The 20,896-nt window shown below is 36.9% G+C and overlaps 1 protein-coding gene across 2 annotated transcripts in view; it reads right to left on the reverse strand.

The window, feature by feature from the left end:
* WDR33 (WD repeat domain 33) overlaps window positions 1-20,896 on the reverse strand; it is a 50,937-nt gene that overhangs the window by 22,588 nt on the left and 7,453 nt on the right. The gene's annotated exons all lie outside the window — the stretch shown is intronic.

Below are 20,896 nucleotides of genomic sequence, written 5' to 3' on the forward strand. Positions count from 1 at the left end.
GACACATGAGGTCTTACTGCTGTTCAAGCCAAGGTTCTCCACCCCCAAAAAGGGGAGGGTAGGAGAAAAAAAGACAAACCTGCAAGTCAAAGATAATGGAAAACAACCATGTTAGCAGAAAGATGTTCTACATTTTCTACATAATTCCCTTAGATTTTGTTAGCTGCTTCCAGCCCACTAAGCAAATGGAATATTCTGCCTGTTCCATTTTTAAAGAAGGCTTTTCAAATGTTATCTGACTGTTACCCACTCCCCTAGAAACTCCCTGCTTCTGTGTAAAGGTTACTTAGGAACTGAGTATCTCTTATCTACAAGAACCTAGGCACTGTTTTGATAACACCTATGAGGTTAGCAATAAGGGTAAGAATATGTTTTAATTCCAGTAATTTAGTATTCTTTGCCCTGTCACATGATGAGAACTACACTTCTCTGGAAAGCTGTCCTATCAGCTCTTTCACCTTCTGGTCACCACACCACCATGGTATTAATTCACAGAAACACTCCAGTTACAGAAAATAGTCTGCTTTTTCTTTTTAGCACAGTGTGGGAGGCTGGTGAGTAAGAAACGAGGGGAAAAGCTCCTTTCAGGCTTCAGTGGATTAAGAATGCCTCCCACCACACTTCCATACCTCTGTCCCATAAAATCAAGTTTTACTTTCCTTTATTTGCTCACAGTCTTTCTCCAACCTTCTGCTAGTTTATTAAATATTGTATCTAGAGAGACCACTAGAGTTTAATCTACCTACAGGGAACACCTCCCAGATCATCAGCTTTCCTCTAAACCAGCAGCAGAATGGGACATGATTAAGCCTTGTTTACAAAGCCCTTTTTAACTTCTACAGTTCTCTCTCATTGCACTAAGTTTTCTTCCCAGACACAAGCTCTCATAACCAGTCAGTTTGTTTTTATCATCTGTGGAATCAGAAGGCTACAAAAAAAGAAAAATAACCCCAGTAAACACTAATGAAATGGGTGTGAGTAAGCCAATGAGTTTTCCCAAGATTACCTAGAAAGGTGATCAGCCCCCAAAATGTATTTCTGTTAATTTGTATGTGCTAATCCCAACTGAATTTACACCGTTTGGTGAAGAGATTGAATTCTACAAAATCCTAAAACCCTAACAAAAATAGTTTGAACTTAATGCTAGGTGTGTGACTGCACAGCTTATGTAACAGCAGAAGCATGGCAAAGCATCACTAAAATATCTCATTCTCTTACATGCAGTTACCAGGAATGGCATTCAGTGAGCTGAATTCTTTAAATCTGTTGAAATTCAATGACAATGGGTTTTGTAAGGTTTATAGTGAAGGGAAGAAATCCAGATGGGTTCTAGTGTATGTGGGAACTGGGTCATGCAGGGTTCAGCCTTTAACTAACAAGACTAGTCTCATGTTAAGCAATGTTTAAATTCTTCAGCAAATTGAAGGCTGGGTAACCTCCAGAGCTGAAATGCATGGCTTTGAACAGAAACAAAAATTACACAACTGAAAGTGCCTGCTTTTAGATTTGTGGTGTCAGGGTGGTTTTGGTCATTATGTTCATGCTAGAGTGTACCAACACCACACAGATACCTTTCCTTTCAGACAGACTTGCTTCTCCTAAATCCTGAGTTTATTTTTGAGCATTATCACTACCTACACCTAATCAGGTTCTTTCCATACAGAGACAAAACAAGTTTGACAACAGGTTGTGCAACAGCCTTGATTGATCACGGATAATAATCACCAGAAAGCTATTTTAGTATGTAAAAATATTACAAAATCTTCACTAACTTTGCTTTATCAATGACCAGATTTTCTAACTTACTTTTATGCACTTAAACCCCCCTAAGTATAACATTAAATGCATCGCTGTCCCTGAGAGTTCACCTTTGCTTTAAAATGCAGCATAATGCTTAGTTCCATACAGTAGTCATTAGTTCTAATTTAAAAGTCATTATTACACAGGAAGCTCAGAGCTAGCTCAAGAGAAATTACAGGAAAAACAGGGCAGAAAGTATAAAAGGGGAATACACAACACTAAAACTGTCCAGCCCCTTCTTATTCAATATACCTAAGTTAGTACTAAGTAGTAATGGCAGCTGAATTCAAGGACAAAGCAGGTTTTCATCACAGTTAAATTCTTTATGAAAAGCAGATTGGATTCGACTTTGCACTTGGGCACAGTTATCTATTAATTGTGGTATATTATTTATAATTCCTTTGTAGATATTTATCAGAGAATTAAAAGGGTTTTTTTAAATCACAAAAGGTAGAATGACATCCTGGGGTTTTTTTTGCTGTTTACATTATCTCTAAAGTAGCTGGTACTTGATGTTCTTTTCTGCTCAAAAATTAGCCAGCCTACTTTGAAAGCAGCAACACACTTGCTTTGTTATTGACAGAAAGTATTTATTTACCATGGTATTTACATTTAATGATATATAAAAATAAATGTTATACAAGAACAATTAAAAATAGCAATTTTGAAGAAAAATTCTCATGCTTTGTAACAGCTGATGGGAGCTGGCAAAAAACACTCCCTCAGAAACTGTCTGGCAGTCCTTTAAGGGCAAAAAAAGAGTGTGAACTTGAAAGATGAGAAACTCAATTATTTTGTCAATCATTAGTCTGCAGTTCCCATAGATTGGTCGCTTTATACCTGGGTACAGAAGCTGTTTGCTTTGCAGCATGGTTTTTTTTTTGGCAAAACAAAAAAAAAATTAGACCTGCAAAATGTGAGTTTTCACATTAAAATGCTCCCAGCCAAGTCCTCCAAACATGAACTAAACAAGTGTTTTGGAGCCTGGTCATAGCCTGTACCATCAAATTTTTTTTTTAAAAGATGAATGTGACTCAAATATCAAATAATTTGAAGCCTTACAATGCCAATTTATCTCAAAAGTAACTATTTAACTACTGTCCAGTCAGAACACACATTTTATGACTTGAGAACAAAGTGAGGCATGTGTTAGGAACTGGCACATGAAGCTACACTTCTAGTTAAGTGCTGTCATTTTAAGATGCACTGATCCTAGAGTAGCTTCAGTGAGGTTTTTTAAGCACATACTTAGGAAACTAGATTTATTCACTAATTATTGACAGTGTTGACTGGTGTGTTCACTTGCTGCCAACCAAGGTGTCAAAACATCCAGCCTTTCCACCCACAGACTTGTGCCTGCTGCAGCCGTGTGAGACAGCACTGAGCAAAGCCAGATGAGGTTTGATATTTTCACTGAATACTACACTAAGTAATGGAAAGAAGGAACATAAAAAACAAGGTATTGATTTAGAGATTTTTTTAAAATTAACATTAAGCTACTACAGACACTTTGGTACATCCTGAAATTCAGCATGGGAATTTGGTTAAAGGAGGTAAAAGGAAGGAAAAGAGAGGATACACTGCAGATCTTAACACCAGCTTGCCTCAAGCTCTGCGCTCTGATCATAATTTCAGTTAAGGTTATAAGTAGCAGAGTTGGAAAACTTAGTTCCCAACTCAGGGAAAAGCACAAATGCTACCAGAAGAGCTAAAAGTAACCACCATTAATCATGTTCAGTACTTATTTCCTTTAACATCCTGCTGGATGTTCATTAAAGTTTGTGATTATGGCTGTTGCAAGAGAAAACCACAGTCCAAATAAGTAGTTTAGAGGTTAATCCAAGCTTCAAACTACTGTCTAGCCACACAAGCAGACATCATTCTCAGCAGGCTGCTAAAACCCAAGGGAAAAAAATTGTGGATGCCAGCAAAAGAAGTTATAAGAAGTCTTTTATTTTTATATAACTTGATATAACCTTACTCAGAATCTTTTACTAAAAACACCCAACACAGGAGGACTACCAAGATCTTTCAGTCAACTTGATCTTCCTTCAAAGGAAGAATAGGTTTCAATGTGTTTTTATGGCTAAGACTACAGGGCAGGATCCTAATTTTTTACATTCCCTTGAGAGGAGAGTTACCATCAACTCTCTTTTCTACCAGGCAAATCAAGTACTTTTAAACACAGGCAGTGACAGAAGAATGCTTGTCCAGCCAGCTTCTCACCTGCCTGCAACTTTGCAGGAAAACTGTTTTCCTTCTTGTCAAACAAAAAAGCCATGTTAGCTACTTCTGATAGCCAGTTTACTAGTACAGAACACCCTGTAAGTATAAACCTATTGCCATTTTAAGCAAAGAAATAATAGTTTAGGTACACAGAAGATAGAAAAACAATTTTCTTTGGTTCTAGGACAAATATTACATGAGTACCTGCTCTCAGTAAAAAAAGAGCAACACTTGGCCCAGGGTTGGGGCAGGGGGACAACAAAAAGATTATAAAACTTTGTATACACTCTAGGAAAAGCTATGTGTCAGTCAATAACCCAGATAATTAGCAAGTATTCGAGATCCAAGAAGGGATATGCACACAGAGGCCATTTAACTTGCTCTTAGCATTTTACAGTACCACCAAGATTGAGCAAACTAGAAAGCAGCAGGTCTTTGGATGTAAATTGCTGGCAGAAGGCAGAGCACATAATGTTGGCCTAGGCTACAAGCCCTACTCCTCCTATACAGAGGAGCTGAACAGACAGGAGAATTTTCATCTCAAGACCAATTTTCAAGCAACTGACGTATGAAAGGGCTGTAGATCATGAGAACAGACAAACACACACAATGAGCAAAATACACTGAACTAAAACAGAAAAAAACCCAGCATGTAATATCATATAGCGACTTACGAACGTGTCTAATCTAGTGGTGATCTTGGGGCTAATGAGAAGAAACAGCATAATTAAAAAAAATGTTCAGTGCAAAAATATAATTAAACTGCAGGAGCAAAACAATTATTTGAATAGTGTTACAGAAACATAATAGAGATAATACCTTCCATTGAAATTTTAATCAAGCAGCAAAGAAAAGATGAGTTCAGGCAAGAGACAGAAGCAAGGAATGTTTTATCACAGTCTTCACATGTCTGCACCATCAGTGCTCTCATTTCCTCTTATTTTCCTGTGCTTTCCTATATCACCACCATCACATCTGTGGACTCAGTCCTCCTTCCTGCCACTTATTAATTTTGAAATTTAAACAAGTCTCCTCATTCAGATTTTAAGATAACACTGACATCTCCATTTAAGTAGGGAACCCAAATGATTTTTTTTTTTTTTCAGTTCTAAAAATAGGTCCCTTACTAAGCAACTGTTTTGTGGAGTGTAGCTGCACAAATACCTCTGAAGCTCTCTAAGATACCATGAATTCCCCATGTAGCATTTCAAATTCCACAGGCACATGAATGCATCAAACAGTAAAGCTCTTGACATGGGATTGAACAGAGAGACAGGGGAAAAGATGGTGTTGAAAACTTACCAGGGATTTTGTGTGATAAAACCTAACAAAGAAAGGGAGAAACGTCAACAGGAAGAAATGGGATGAAACAATCCAAAGAGTACTTAAATAACTCAGATATATCAAAACCAGGGGAAAAAATATGGAGAACATGTAAAAGATAACATACATGGTTATGGGAAGAAAAGCAAAGGGGCCCATCACCAGTTGGGGTTCCAAACAAAAAAGCCTGGGAACAATTAGTGGGTAATACTGCTCTCAGATGAATTCACCAACTTCACAAGTAGATATGAACAAAACAAGTGGTATTTGACTTAAAGTGCAGGGCAAGAAAATACCACTTCTTCTTCAGGGAGGAAAATAGGTGTGAAACAGGTTTCCTATGGCAACATATTAAGGGACTGTTCTTCAAGATCAGAATAGAGGATTTCAATTAAGAACTAAACAGATCCCACCACACCATATTATAGATACAGGATACTTTTTTGAACCTTGAAATGACTGCCAGTTAGATTTTTATTCACTGCTGACTTCAAAAGAATAAACAAATCAGAAAAGATGCAAATATTGTACTGGCACTTGTGTGGCCTTTCCCTCTGTGATGCAGTCTATCACTGAATTTGTATTTGAATCTACAGGTTCATGAACTCTGTAGCACATTACAAATTTCCAAAATAAGCATAAAGGAATGATTTTTGCAGAAAAGCATCCATACTGCAGTTATAAATGCAGTGTCCTTTGCCATTAATTATGTAGAACTTTCACAGAACAGTGTTGACTGGAACAGGAAAATTTTCTCCCCAGGAGCAGAAAAATATTCAACTGCCACATCTACACCTAGAGCCAGTAACTCCTGGATGTTACTGCACACCCCTCTGTGTTAGCAGCAGAAGCATTGTCTAATGTTTCAAAATGCAAATTTTCCAGCTTTCTAATTAAAGAATAGACAAAAAGTGTTAGTCAAAACCCTTACACTTCTAGCGAAAAAAGTCTGAAATGTTTTTTGAACTCTACAATGAAGTTTAAAGAAAACTTTTAAAAAGATTTGTACAAAATTCTAGAAAATACATGAAAAGCCAAACGACATAGACAAAAGAATCCAAGAGAGAAAATGCCCAACTAACCCTAAGAAAAAGAACAATTCAGACCATCTCCTCAGCAATGCAGAGAAAAAAGCAACTTTTACATTTTTCTGGAACAATGATCTTGCCTGCAGTATTTTAACTCGGTCATCTGTGTTCCAAGACCAGCACAACCCCAGTATTATTAATTTTAGATATTTTAAATATTATTATTCTGGAAATAAAAGTTGAAAATATAAACAAGTTACCTATGGGACATTTTTCCCGGGTTTTGAGTATGTGCTACATGAAACCACCACCACAAAAGACACCTGCTAAATTTTAATCATGGAAATCATCTGCTGCTGGGTAAAAAAGAAACAAGTGGGCTCAAACCACCAAAATAAACAAACAACTAGATGATAAATTTAAAATAAAAGACAAAAGAGAACTAGTGTTTACCGGGCAGATGTGATTCAGAACAAAGGTCTTTACTAAGGAGTCTTTAGATGTCTCTCAGTGCTTTCTGGAGCAGCTTTCAAAAGTTTTAATCTTACACACAGCAAAAGGGAATATAAAACATCTTTCCAGTCTCAGAAATATATGAGCCAGTCCACATAACAACAATGAACTGGGTCCACATTTAAAACTCCAGAGACAGGAGTCAGAAGCTCAAAAGCTCTGATTTTGGATAAATAGCGTATTTGCAAAACAATGGGAAGAGCAAAGTAGGTTAGGCACATAACTGAGTCAGAAAGTCTTCACCAGTAAGAGGTTGCTGTCCTGATCCCTGAGTGGAACTGACCTGTGCTCTTCAGATAAAACACCTACAGTGCTGTCTGTGCTGTGCAGAAATAGCTAAGCTGAGGAATGGAAACCTGCAGTATTCCTCTTCTAGCAAGCTGGACTTCAGAAATCTTCTGTAAAATACAATTACTGATAAATTGAGTCAGTGGCAGTGGGGGAGGTAGTAAAGTCTCCTCTTCACTTGCACAGATAAATCTCCATACATAATCTCATTCAAAAACTACACAGAAGCAGAAACAAAAAAAACCATCCCACCACTGTCATGGAAGATGGCACCATTTCTGCATCAGAAAAGGCTACGTAAGAGCATGCCATTGCTACTGAAATAACTCCCTGAGGAAACTGAGAAAAAGAGATAGACATATTTGCTGGCAAAATGATGCAAGAGAACAGTTCTGACAAATTTACACCTTGATTTCCCATATTTTTTTAATACAGCAACTCTGTATTGGGGAGCAAAGTGCGTTTTTATCCTTAAAAGTTAACAACAAAAAAAGGAAGCTTTAGCAGGTAGAATCCCATGTCAACAGTTTATTTGCAGTGCAAGAAAAAAAATACAGTTATTGCTTTAGTACACAGAATACACCTTCATTGGACTAGTCTCTGTTTTTGGAATACATACTCCCTTGTGCATTATCTGCTGCTAGAAGATTTTACAAGTGTCAGAAGTGTCATGAGTGTGATCACTGGAGAAAAGGGAACAGCGGGCTGGGAAACACCTGCCTTGGAGAGTAACAGATTCCTCACCTACTGGAGACTGGGCATTAATCCTCTGTGCTCCACCAGCAGTATCCTAATCTCCTGAAGATGGCACCTCACTGAGGCTGGCTATGCCTCAGTACCAATGCATCTTTCCCAGACAGCAACAGGGGGGTTCTGTTCCTCTATGTGGTGTCTACAGGAGATGTAGGACACGTGACAGATACATGCTTGGGCAAAACAAGCAGCAAAACTCAGTCCTGCTACCAGGTATGAACAAGTCAGCTTTTACAAGAGTTGTAGTTTTTAAATCAAAGCCTGATTTATCTGTCAGAGAGTTATGCAAAGTCTCTTCTGCTATTGTGTGGAGATAAATTTGTGAGGGATAGATTTTCTTGATTAGTGCAATTTACCACCTTTCAGATCACTTATTCAGATGGATTTGAACAAGGATTATCACACAATGTGGTCAGTAGAACATGTTACCTCAATCATTAGGGTTACCAGTTACTACCAGGCAAATGTCCAGTTCACCATAACTGGCACCAGAGTCATGGACTGTAATAAATTGAAAAATTAATTCTGTTTTCACTCCTATGCTTGAATGCTCCTTTATGTGCAAGGATGGCCAAGAGTAGACATGCCAGTTAATACTCTGATACTCATGTCTAGTAAACACAACATTATTTTCTAAGTGTTTTAATATGGCACTTGAAATGAGAAGTCAGGTTAAATTATAATTAACATTCCCCAAATTGGTCATTGTCAAAAAACTACTACTAAACTACGTTTCCTAGATACTTGTGGTAACTATCACTTCTATATATTTTTCAGGAAAACTCATCTCATGCCTATTCCTTACTTGAACTTTGACATCTTGCAAAAAAAATTAAACTTATTCAAGCAGCAACACTTTACTGGAAGAAAAGGTATTTATTTTTTCAATATTATGCAATGGTTTAAAAATAACTTCTGGCATTTCTAGTAAATAATATTTGTGGAATAAACCACCATTATGTAGAACCTTTCTCAAGTTTCAGTGAAGTTCTACTTTGCTACATATGTTGCAGTGACAATACCAGATATGACAGAGTTCTGCAGAAACTAATGCAACTTCAACTACTGTGCAAAGGAGATTTAATTGCCAGTATTTCCACCCAGACTTACTAGGAACAGACATCCTCCTCAGGGTGAAACTGTGGGCTGCAACATGCAGGAAGCACTCTTAGGGAGAAAGACTGTACATTCCTTGAAGAATTCCATGATGCAGGGAGAAGAAAATGGCAAAGTGGGACAGAAGCACGCAGCATGTGAAGAAGCCTTTCAGCAAGCAGGATGTTTTTTTTCCAGACAGGAAGCAGCAGTTCTCTCTCTACAACAATGGCTAGCAGGATTGCACCTGCTATTTAGAGCTGCCATCATTCCAGTTTTAGAATGTGAACTTGGAAACTCTAAAGTTCAACACTTGCATGAAAATTCCTGATTGCATTTTACAAACGCCCTGTTTGAAACTGTCAGCAAAAGCAACACGTGCTCCAGACATTACACATCTGACATGCTTAGGTAGGTTTCTGGAATGATCATTTTCCCTTCTGTGCCTTTGGAAGCAAAGGATATTCCTGATAAGATGGGAATAGTGTGAAAGAGAGAACCTACCTTCGCCCAAAACCCTCCAGAATACAACTGCAGAGTATAAATAAATTTAATGTAATAAAAGAATTGCCTGAGTGAATTCATTTTTTCTTAATACCATATGCTTACTTGTAAGTCTCTGAAGAAGGAGGACTTCCAAAAGGAGAATGGTGATCCACAGAAATCCATACTCATCAATGGTATCAACATTCCTAACCTAGATTAGGCAAACTAGCCAGGAGAACAATGATTTTGAGAATATATGCAATTCCAAAGAGAAAACACCTTATATGCTCACTTTAAGTAGGTGAAGCTCCTGCTAGAGAAGCAACAAAGAGTCACTGCTGTTTGAGCATTTAAGAGCAAGATGCATAGGGAAAAGGCATCTTATTATCCAATGCATAAGATGACCTAACATAAGCAAGTTTGTGTCAAGACAGGTTGTTATGGCTTTTAAAAATAAACCAAAAACCAAACACAACCCACCCAAACAAAACCCAACCCTTTTTTTTTTTTCTAACTATATCACCTGGTCTAACTGAAAACATCATTTCTGCCATGGATAAGAAAGAGCAGAAGGCAGACAAAGAAAGGGCAGGCCTCTTGATGAGGCACAAACAGCAGTAACACACTGCACTCTATCAAGCTGCAGACCTAGTCAGCCTTTAGAAAATACAGACATCTTGCTAACAATTTTTAGATCATGTAGCTATGCTATATACAAGTATGCTTGACAGCTCTCCAGGTAGTATTTTCCATATGCAACTGCTCCTTGGTACTGATTTGTTACAATTCAGAAGGGGGAGTTTCTTCTCCAGATTTTGAAATGTGGTGTTAATCCTTTTTAAACTCAGCTGTAGTAGAAACACCAGAGCAAATGCAGCTTGGACTTTTCAAGTGCTTGAAAAACAGCATAATTGCAGCTTCAAGATTGTATTTAATCTTGTGCAGACTTCTGTTAATATGCTTAAACTTGAAAATTCTTCATTGGTTTTAGACACAAGGTCAGGAAACATCAGGCAGAGGTGTGGGCATGAATAATGAAATACTGTGTATTTCAGCTTTTACTTAAAAATTATCTATAAAGGTTGATGTTTACAAACACCAGGTCTACCTATGGTTCCTTTGGAGAACTTAGAAACATGATCTAGAGAAATGCACCTTCAAGAACAGGAATGACAAAGCAGATGGACAAACCTCAGCTGCTTCAGTTGAAGAAGTGAAGCCGTTATCTGAATTATTTTAAAGCAAACACTTTCAATCTATTTTAATTGTGCCTGTACTTTAGAGGTTTACAACACTACATAAACAATCTACTTCAGGACTGCAGTTTTGAAACAAGAAATGTGCCACTGGGTGCCATTATAAAGGCTGCAGAGCTACAGAGACTGACTGAAATGATGTATGCATATAGAACAACTGCATATCAGTTGTGCTTAAATCAAACTATTATTCATCATGGAATGACCAAACATTTATCACCTCTGGAAATAGTGCCACTAAACATCAACAAAACCCTCCAGACCACACAGACAGTGTGTACTTCCTCAAGCATGTTAAAAGCTGGAAGAAAAATAAACTAAAATAATTTTTTTATATAGTCTTTTGAAGGTCATGTACTTAATCACACATGCTGGTGTACAGTTGAAGGTAAGTAAAAATTAAATAATGAAGATTTTTCATTCCTTTGTTTCCCCTTTGACAAAACATGGGAATTCACTATCATAGGATCACAGGGTAAGTCAGGCTGGAAGGAACCTCAGAAGTCTCTTATTCAGCCTCCTGCTCAAAGCTATTTGGTGAGACCAGGTTGCTCATGAGTTTATCCAGTTTTATTCTGAAAACCTCAAGGACAGAGACTGCAAAATATCTAAAACTAAGCAAAACTCTCACACTGGTCTAGCAAACTTGTAATAGAACTGAAAAAGACACCCACCCTCTCTTCTCCCAGTCAAAATAGTATTTTAAATGTGTTTTTTGCTGGACTAGAGAAGGAAAAACAATTAAAATATTTTCTTTTTTTAGCACTTTTAACTTGACCATAACACTTATTTTTCTAGTGGTAACATATGTGGAATATCAAATGAATCTGAACTGAAACTTCTGGGCATTCCCATTAGACTTGTATTTAAGTGGGAAATGACTTACCTGTGAATACCATTTATACATTAATTTGTGCTATGTATCTCCCAATATAAAAGTATCATGAAAATTCTCTTTTTGAAGGAAAATGTTTTACTTCTGTCTGAAACTATGCTCCATATCTCAGGACAAGTTTTTCCCATAGCAAGTCTGTGGGGGTGTGGAGGTGTGTGAAAATCAGCTCCTTGCTGAACTGAGAGAAGGCACAGATTATTTTTTCTTAATCTTTAAGTGCACTGATTATTTATAAAGCCAGAAAGAACCTCAACCTCGATGAAAAATAGTTCTTTATAAGCATCAGGCCTTGTGTTAAGCAAGGAAGAGTGTTAAAAGTCTTGCTGTTCAAATTCTCCATGTGAGGATGGCAAATACTCACCAGAGCTACTCCTCCCTTAAATCTGAACACAGACAGAAAAGTAAAACAGAATAAAATCATCTTGGAGAAGAGAGAAAGAAGTCAGCTATACAGAGAAGTTAAAATGTGAAAGTATTACATAAACAGACTTGAGTTGCACTAGTATATAATAATACTAAGAGTGGATATTGAGCTACACTTTTTTTCATCAATTCATCCTACTCTGAGAGCTAGAATAGCTACAGTTAAGCTAATTTATCAAGTGTTATCAATCTTTTTAGAGGAAGGTTATTTAAAGTGATAGAAGTTTAGAAAGTAAGATTTTTATAACATCTCAAATATCTTCATGTCTCATCATTCTAAATAGAAAGGCAAAGAAAAAAAAAAGCACATATGGTAGAAAATAGCCATCTGTCACCACACACCAGAAAACTGCATTTGCTTTTTACTAAAATATATTGGTTTTCCCAATTTTAAGCAGCTAAAGGAACACATTACTCAGCTTCTCTGAATGGAAAATTTTAAGTTTACTCTCCTAGATCTTGAGGACTTGGTAGAAGCACCTAGTCCAGTCCTGTTATAGTTAGCTTCCAGTTTCTCAAGTAAGGTTCATATTTAAAATAGCTAAGTTCCCTTTAAAAGCTTATTTTGGTGAACCAAAGCTCCACACACAATTTCTATTAATGGTCAAAATCAGTTACAGGTAACTTTCTGTCTTTGAAGGCAATATATGCAAGATACTTGCAGTCCTTGCTCTGTCTACATCAGAGAATTTTACTGAAGTGACACAATGGCTTCTTTATGTGGTGTAGTTACATCTGAAATAGCTCCACCTACCTAAATATCTTTATTGGAACAAAATCAATTTATATACAGTATGACAAATGATAAGAAAATACCATGCTTTAAAAAAAAAGATATGTAACTAAACTGTGCTTTAAATTGTTCAACACAAAGCTTAAGTTGGACTGTGTAATGTTTTGCAGAAGTAGAAAGCTCAGATGCTTCCACTGAAAGAATTACAAAGAGTAATCTGACTGTCTGGGATGGAACAAATGTTAAACTTAGTTTGTGATACTTTTAAACTTAGTCTGTGAAACTTTTTGCAAGACAAAAATATTTAGAGTAGTTGTAGTTTTCTCCTCTATGGCTTCTATGTCCTTCTTCAAAGCTAAAACACTTAGCAGCCCAATCAATTTTTAATTAAAAAAAACCCCAAAACTGTAAAAAACCTTTCCTCTATAAAATACTAATTTATAAAATTTCCAAAGCAGTTACTTTACCTGCAATACACACATACTTTCAACAGGAAAAATCATCTTCTTTGACCATGTTTGTATGCTCAACCTCATCAACTCCCTTTTGCAGAAGCATGCAGCACATATGTGCCTTAATTATATTCTCCACTGAAGCAATCCAGAATTAGCCTTAGGTCTGAAAAGCAACTGTTTGATATTTGCTTTTTTGAGCTATTAAATTGTCCTAACTTGGAGAGGGGGGAAAAAAAAAAATCCACTTTACTTCTTAGGGACCATTAAAAAAACATAAGTTTTACTCCATTTGTAGACAGCTTTCTCCTAGTTATAGCAGGAATTATGACATCAGTCACTCACTAAAACTGCACTGAGAGGGGGAAAAAAGAAATCCACATTACTTCTTAGGGACCATTAAAAAACATAAGAAGTTTTGTAGACAGCTTTCTCCTAGTTATAGCAGGAATTATGACATCAGTCACTCACTAAAACTGCACTCAAAGACAAATACAGAATGGACAAAAACACAAATACAGAATGTGTTCCTAACTCTGCTCAACCTCATCAACCTGAGGCACAAAGAGTCACGACAGAACATAAAATTTGACAGAGTAGGGGGGAAAGTGTATATAAATGGGTACTATGAGATATTTGCACACACACATCAGAGTATATATACAGGCAGTTTTGGTATGTTATATACTGCTTGTGTCAGAGTGTGTCATTCAGCCACAGAAACCAAATTTACACAAATACAGAATGTGTTCCTAACTCTGCTCAACCTCAACCTGAGTCACAAGTAGTTATGACAGAACATAAAATTTGACAGAGTAGGGGGGAAAGTGTATATAAATAGGTACTATGAGATATTTGCACACACACATCAGAGTATATATACAGGCAGTTTTGGTATGTTATATACTGCTTGTGTCAGTGTGTCATTCAGCCACAGAACCCCAGTTTGCCCCAATTAATTCCCACAATGCCCAGAGGATAACTTCCATTGGCTTCCATCACCTCATTCCCATCTCCTTGCTCACCTTGCCACTATCTTGTCTCAATCCTCACACCAGCTTTTGTATTGAGTTTGTTCACACTGACACAGCTTACACACTTGCCTCCCATTTGCTACCCTTCTCATTTCCAGCCACCTTTCACCCAGTTTTTTTCAGGATTGTTATTTTCCCCTCATCTTGTCTTTTATACAGCCCCATTTCAGCACATTCCCCAGTTTCTCTTTTGACTCTGTGTCTTCCCACAAGTGCAACATGCAATGTACAGGACTAGTTTACTCATAAATAAGGTCAGGCAGCTATGGAAGAGAGGGGGAAAAAAACCAAAAACCACTGTATTTTAGGGAAAACATTTTCAAGCTACCTCTCCCAGCACCTGGCTGTCTATATGAACGTGTAACCTTAAATATGAGAGCTGCAATGTTATTCATATGATCCAAGTTGATGTAAAGCATCTCACTGCTAAAGGCACAGTATCACCCATAGCTAAGTGTGCTACAATAGGAAATAATTTGAGCAGGCAAAACTGAAACTATGCAAAATAAAATAAATTCTTTGTGAAGGCTATGCTTACCTAGCTGCAGAAAAACTTTTAGTAAAGTAATTACAGGATATGACAAGAGATTAAAAAAAAAAGAAGTGGTCCCTTTAATCCACACACAGAGGAAAAAGTGGAGTCAAGAATCCTTCAAGGAAAGTTTCTAAGAACTGACATAATTATTTTCACCAGGGGGTTGTGTTTTTTGAAGACTTCTACCATTTATTCTGAAATAGCATAAAATTAATTTATAAAAATAATAAATGAAGTGCCTGACCCTGAGTGTTTATCCATGTAAGATTTTAACATAGAAGGTGAGTTACTAATCTAACTCATGTAAGACTAGCTCCAGATTGTTTTGTTTCTGTTGAGAACCTCTGACAGGACAAGTACTGGTGAGCAGATACCAGAAACCACCATCCTTAGTGCACACAACCTGCATCCTTTTCAACAGTGGCACTTGTGCTGAGAGGAAGACTGGTACCACATGAGCATCAGTATTTAAATGCCTCTGTAGTTCTGAATTTTCTTCATTAGTACCAACATAATCCACTTAAAACAGCGTTTTAATTTCTCAGCAAAGATGAGAAGGGCTTGAGGACAAAGGTCACTGCTCCATCAGTGATTCTCACTGTACATAAATCCTGAACACTATGAGGAGTTTCCTCCCATATTATGTTTATTTCTAAATGTAGTCACAATAGATGAAAGTTCTTGCCACTGAAGTATTTATACTAACTAACCATAAAAAAAGGTTTCACCTAGTTCAGTATTTATCTACCTCTTGCCATTATCAAACACACAAAAAGAAGCAAGAAATCCTCATGATGGGATCATAAAAGTTGTTAAGTATGGTGTCTCTCAGCAGCACTGAGAGCTGGCTGTCCTGTGAAACATGTGCCTCAATGTTCCTCCAAGCTTCACAAAATGGATGTATTACAAATATCACCCTCTTTATTGTAAAGTTTGCCCTTGGACTCAGTGTGAGAGTTTATATAACTTTCAGCTTCAGGATTACTTTCAGGGGGGAAAAGGATATCAAAATTGGATCTGAAATAATCCAATTCTTGCACAGTGTCTCTTCATCACTGTCTCACCAAAAAAGTTGACAGAAGTGTTTGGTATAACTTTTCTTTTATAGCATGGTGTTGTGGTTCATCTCTCATGATCTCTTTTAGTCATTCTTTGAGAATTCTATATATTCTTACTCACTAACTTTTCAGGAGTTTTAAAACACTAGATTCTAGATGAGAATCAGAATTCTAAGACTTAGTATGTTGTACTTTAACGTTACTCAGAAGTGAACTACAATATAAACCAAATAAAACTGAGTTGCTAGATGACACCTGAACATTTTTTAGTAGCCTCATGCAAGAGAGATTCTTCCCATTTACTGTAGGTTATACCCACCACCCTAGCAAGCAGCAATGGCTGAGGTTATCTATGAGCTCAGGAAGATGTATAAGTATTCACATTCAAGTCTTTGCTGTTACCTAACTGTGGAAAAAGATGCTAGCAAAATATATTTTGTGTTTTAACTTCCATTTATGAAGCTGGAAATTGTAAAAAATATTTGTAACTCATTTTTACAAAGGAAACAGAGAGTATTCCTAATGAGATAAAGCTGTAAAGAGCCTACTATGCTTTCAACCCCAAAGAAGCATCACCAGGACTGGTACAATACCCACAGCAGAATAAAAGGGCTCCTGCATCACCAGTTGTGCAAGTGATTTGAACTGCTGAAGAAAAACACCCTCACAGATTTGCTATTAACGTCCCAGTGAGTGAGCTCCCTAACATTTCTTGTGTCTAGAACACAAAAAGTTTGATGTACAGCCATTTAGAGCACAACTGTACCTCAAAAGACTTAGCTCCAACTTATCGCTCCCCCTCACTCCAAACTTTGCTTTGGCAATGAAGATTCATGAAGATCAGAGACTTGTAACATTAGCTGACACACTAAAACCCACCAACAGAGGAGATAAGCTGTTCTGAAATGCTAGTATTGAATCAGCTACATCTTTAAGTTTAAAAATCCAAGGAACTTCCTTCTTTAGATTGATATGGCTGGTGCCAATATCAGCCAGGTCTCACCTCAGGCCTTTTTTCTGAGGAACAAAAATCCTTCTAATATTAATTCATTTATGGATGTATAAGTAGACTAAAAGACATATCTGATATACCTGAAATCCTGCCAGTACAAAGAAGCAAGCTCCCCCCAAATGAAGGTTTAAACACTATGTCTCCTTACAAGAAACAGGGTATCAACACACATGCTTGGTTTTCTCTCCCTGCTGAGACAAGGAGGACAAAAAGATTTCCATCTTTCTGTTTTCATCTTCTTCCCTCACCTAAAGGGACTAAAGATGGAATTGGCAACATAGGGTTGTTTGTTTGTTTGTTTTTCAGTTAACTAATGTAGTGTTTAATTGCATTCCAGGAAAAGGCAACAGTTTTAGAAACTAGCTGCTTCAAGGGCTAGAAAAAGAGCTGTTATGTATGTTTAGAAGTGAAGGACCAAAGTGAATACGTAGCTCTGGTGCTCTAGTTCCTTTTAACCCCTGAAAACATCTTTAAATTTAAGGACAAGATTTGCTATATGAGAAAATGGATGTCAAAAAACTTTAAAGAGATCCTTCACTCACAAAAGTGCAGACTGTACAAACATGTAATAGGGAACTAAAGACACTTCTGGTATTTTATTTGCTAATGAAGATTGAGTGAGAGGGAAATAAATCCTCCAGTTATTTCAGTATGACTAGCTGTGGAGAAATCTTTTCAAAACTTGTGATCAGATGAAAAAAAAGTTTACCATGATTACTGCAACTTCTGGCAGCATGTACACACATACAAGTTATACTATAAGAGAAATTTCTGCACTGGTGTTTTGCCTGAGCAGGAAATTCCAGGCAGAACAACATTATTAAAGACAGGCAAAATACTTTCCTTAGAGTAAATCAAGTACTACTAAGAAATTACAAGTTGTCACAAACTGCATGTTTAAATCCAGACAAAATGTAAAGGATTGCTTTTACCTGTTCAAATTAGGATAAGAAAAATCTCTATCCACATCTACTAGTTTAGCTAGAAGATCATTTAGTGTATTACTCTGTTTTACAGCCAGTAAATAGAAAAAACTTATCTATAAAACAGTTTATCAAATCCTGGCTTACTATCCTTCAGAGCTGGCTACAGTCATCTTTGTCAAAAGAGCTATTTAAGCCAGGCAACCTTTGAAATCCTGGGAACATACAGCTCATCTGGCTTTCAGAATGAAAACCTCACAGTCCTCCCCAGCACACATTTCTACTGGGCTGTGTGTGTGTGACTGATAGGAAGGAGAGGGAAGGACAGTGGAACTGACATTAGTGTGTTCGTAGCCTCCTAACCCATGACTTCAAGCTGGGAATAATTAAGGAATCATGTCTGCTAGTGATCTATCTAAAATGTTCTTGGGGACACATCAGCACAGATCCAGTACTCAAGAGATTCACAGCCATCAGCCAAATAATAACAATTTCTTAATAGAAATATAAAGAGACAAGCTCTTAATGTGTATATTTGTTCACTAGATATAACTAACATTATTAAAAGCCATCAGTGTGTATGTTCTTACAGAAATATGGACTGTTTATATTCCTGGAATCAATCTCACTTCAACTGTTTAAACTAAAGACCTGGCAGTGTTTTGTTACAAATGTCATTATTGGAAATGCCTTTCAGAGTAACAGATTGTCATGAAAACAAAATACTGCTATAGACTGCTTTCTATATCTTGTAATTTTAACATAAAAAGCTCAATTCTATCTATTTAATAAGTGCACCAAACTGTACTTGTTATCATCCTCAAGATGGTAACATGACAGAAATCAACACAGGTGAAAACTACCAGGGAAGAATTAGGAGCACAGCACCTTTACTTCAGGAGACAGTCACTGGGCTGAGTGGAAGCAAGCAGATGTATGACAACACCATCTCCCCCACCTTCACATTCTGCTAAGATAATTCACCTGAAGATTAATCTACTTAAAGATAGTTCTCAAAGGAATGGAAGATTTTAATCTTCTTTCTTTATGATTTTCAAAAGGAGCCTGATAAATCTGCACATAGTTCTGACAAAACACTCAAGCTCCACCTACTATGCCCTGGAAAGCCACCAGGATAGAAACAGCAGCAAAGCAATGTAAATTAGTGAAAAGACAGGCAACAAAGGGACTCTGAGCCAGATGAAAGATAACAGATTGAGGATTTCTGGCACTATGTATGAAGAGCAAACAGTGTGTCCTGTTTATTTTCCCTTTGACAAAATAAAAGGAAGCTGAATACAGTTACTGTTTCTCAGGCAGTTCATGTTTTCCTGGCTTTAACTACTGAAAAAAAATTGTGTAGCCTACTGTAGACAGCTATATAAGAATTCCAGCAAGATCTTAACAAGTCCTGTGTAATTTACCACTTCCAATTTGTTTTCCTCTTTGGAAGTTAAGACTGGAATTGTTCCAGAGTAATATAGTAAAACTCTATTATTTCATTACAGTGCAACCAAAAGCATGTAACAAGTTATAGAATCTTGTCTCTTCTATAGCAGCAAAACTCATCCCAGTACCTCTAAAGCTCTTTGTATTATTGCTTTAGAAGCATTCCTTAGCATTGAAGTCCTCAAGTCTGTGTTTAAAATCTGTTCCTTGATTTGTTACCAAAAAGTCAGCAGGCATAATCATATCTTGATATTGTATCCCTGGGAGTGATCTTTAAATTTATAGCCAGCTGTGTTCATAAAGTTTCATTTAATTTTTCAGTGTGATAACCTGAAGAATACTTTAACATAGAGCAAAGCTCTGGACCCAAACTACACTGTAGAATCAATCCCTTGAACTTCACAGCACCAACATTTACCAGCACAGCTGAAGCACTTTGTGAGAGTAGGAAACAGAAAAGGACTCCTTTGCATGGTATTTGACCTAAAAGCTTTTTGTAAATAATGAAACAGATTTTTAATTAACTGCCAACAGAATTTTCATTTAACTGGCAATGGCACAAGTTCTTAGCTGAAGATGTTTCCTAAAACATCTTCAAAACAAAAGCTTGTGTTTTCCACCAAGCAATCTACTCAAGTGTTACCCGTGCAGCTCTTTCACGTATGCATGGTATTTGACCTAAAAGCTTTTTGTAAATAATGAAATAGATTTTTATTTAACTGCCAACAGAATTTTCATTTACTAACTGGCAATGGCACAAGTTCTTAGCTGAAGATGTTTCCTAAAACATCTTCAAAACAAAAGCTTGTGTTTTCCACCAAGAAATCTACTCAAGTGTTACCCGTGCAGCTCTTTCAAGTATGTCTTTTGATCATATTTAACAGTGCTAGGGACCAAAACTCTATCAAACTTGCATGTTTTGCAGAAATGTGCTCCCAGCACTCAGGGGGGGCTGAGTATTATTCTTGGTTTGTAGTGGTGTTTGGTTTGGGGTAGGGATTTGGTTGTTCTGGCCTTTTTTTTTTTTTTGACTATTTGACATTGGAAACAAGGAATAATCTGCCCTGTCTAATCTAGAGATGTAAAGTTTTCCAAGTATTTCCAACTTCTATAAACAATGTATGGATACATCATATAAGAAGCAAAGGTATTCTTTATAGAGCTATTTTGCAAACTAAAAATTGTATATTGATATAAGCTATAAGAAATTAAACCATAATTCCATTTGACCTATAATCATCATCAGAATGTTCAAGTACACAAGGTAATGGAAGGAAACAATGTAAGTTCTGTTCTCTATGACCTAAATCAAATGCTTTACTCCTGCTTTATGCAGAATGTTCAAACAATGTGTAAGTATCCCTCCTGTTGTAATCTTGACAACTCTACATGGAGACAATCCCCATTTTCCTCCACACAGTTTAAATGAGTGATTAGCAGAAATGTGGAGGAGGGTACAGAATGTGTTTAGCCCAGGTTGATTTGTTTTGTAAAGCATCAGGAAAAACAGACCCAGATCTGTTTGGGTCCTACCAGAATAGTAAATAACATAGCCTACAAATCTGCTTGGCAGCACACCTACCATAATGTCTATACACAGATTCTGCTAGAGCA

Source organism: Merops nubicus, unplaced genomic scaffold (assembly GCF_000691845.1).
Source record: "Merops nubicus isolate BGI_N331 unplaced genomic scaffold, ASM69184v1 scaffold12074, whole genome shotgun sequence".
NCBI lineage: Eukaryota > Metazoa > Chordata > Aves > Coraciiformes > Meropidae > Merops > Merops nubicus.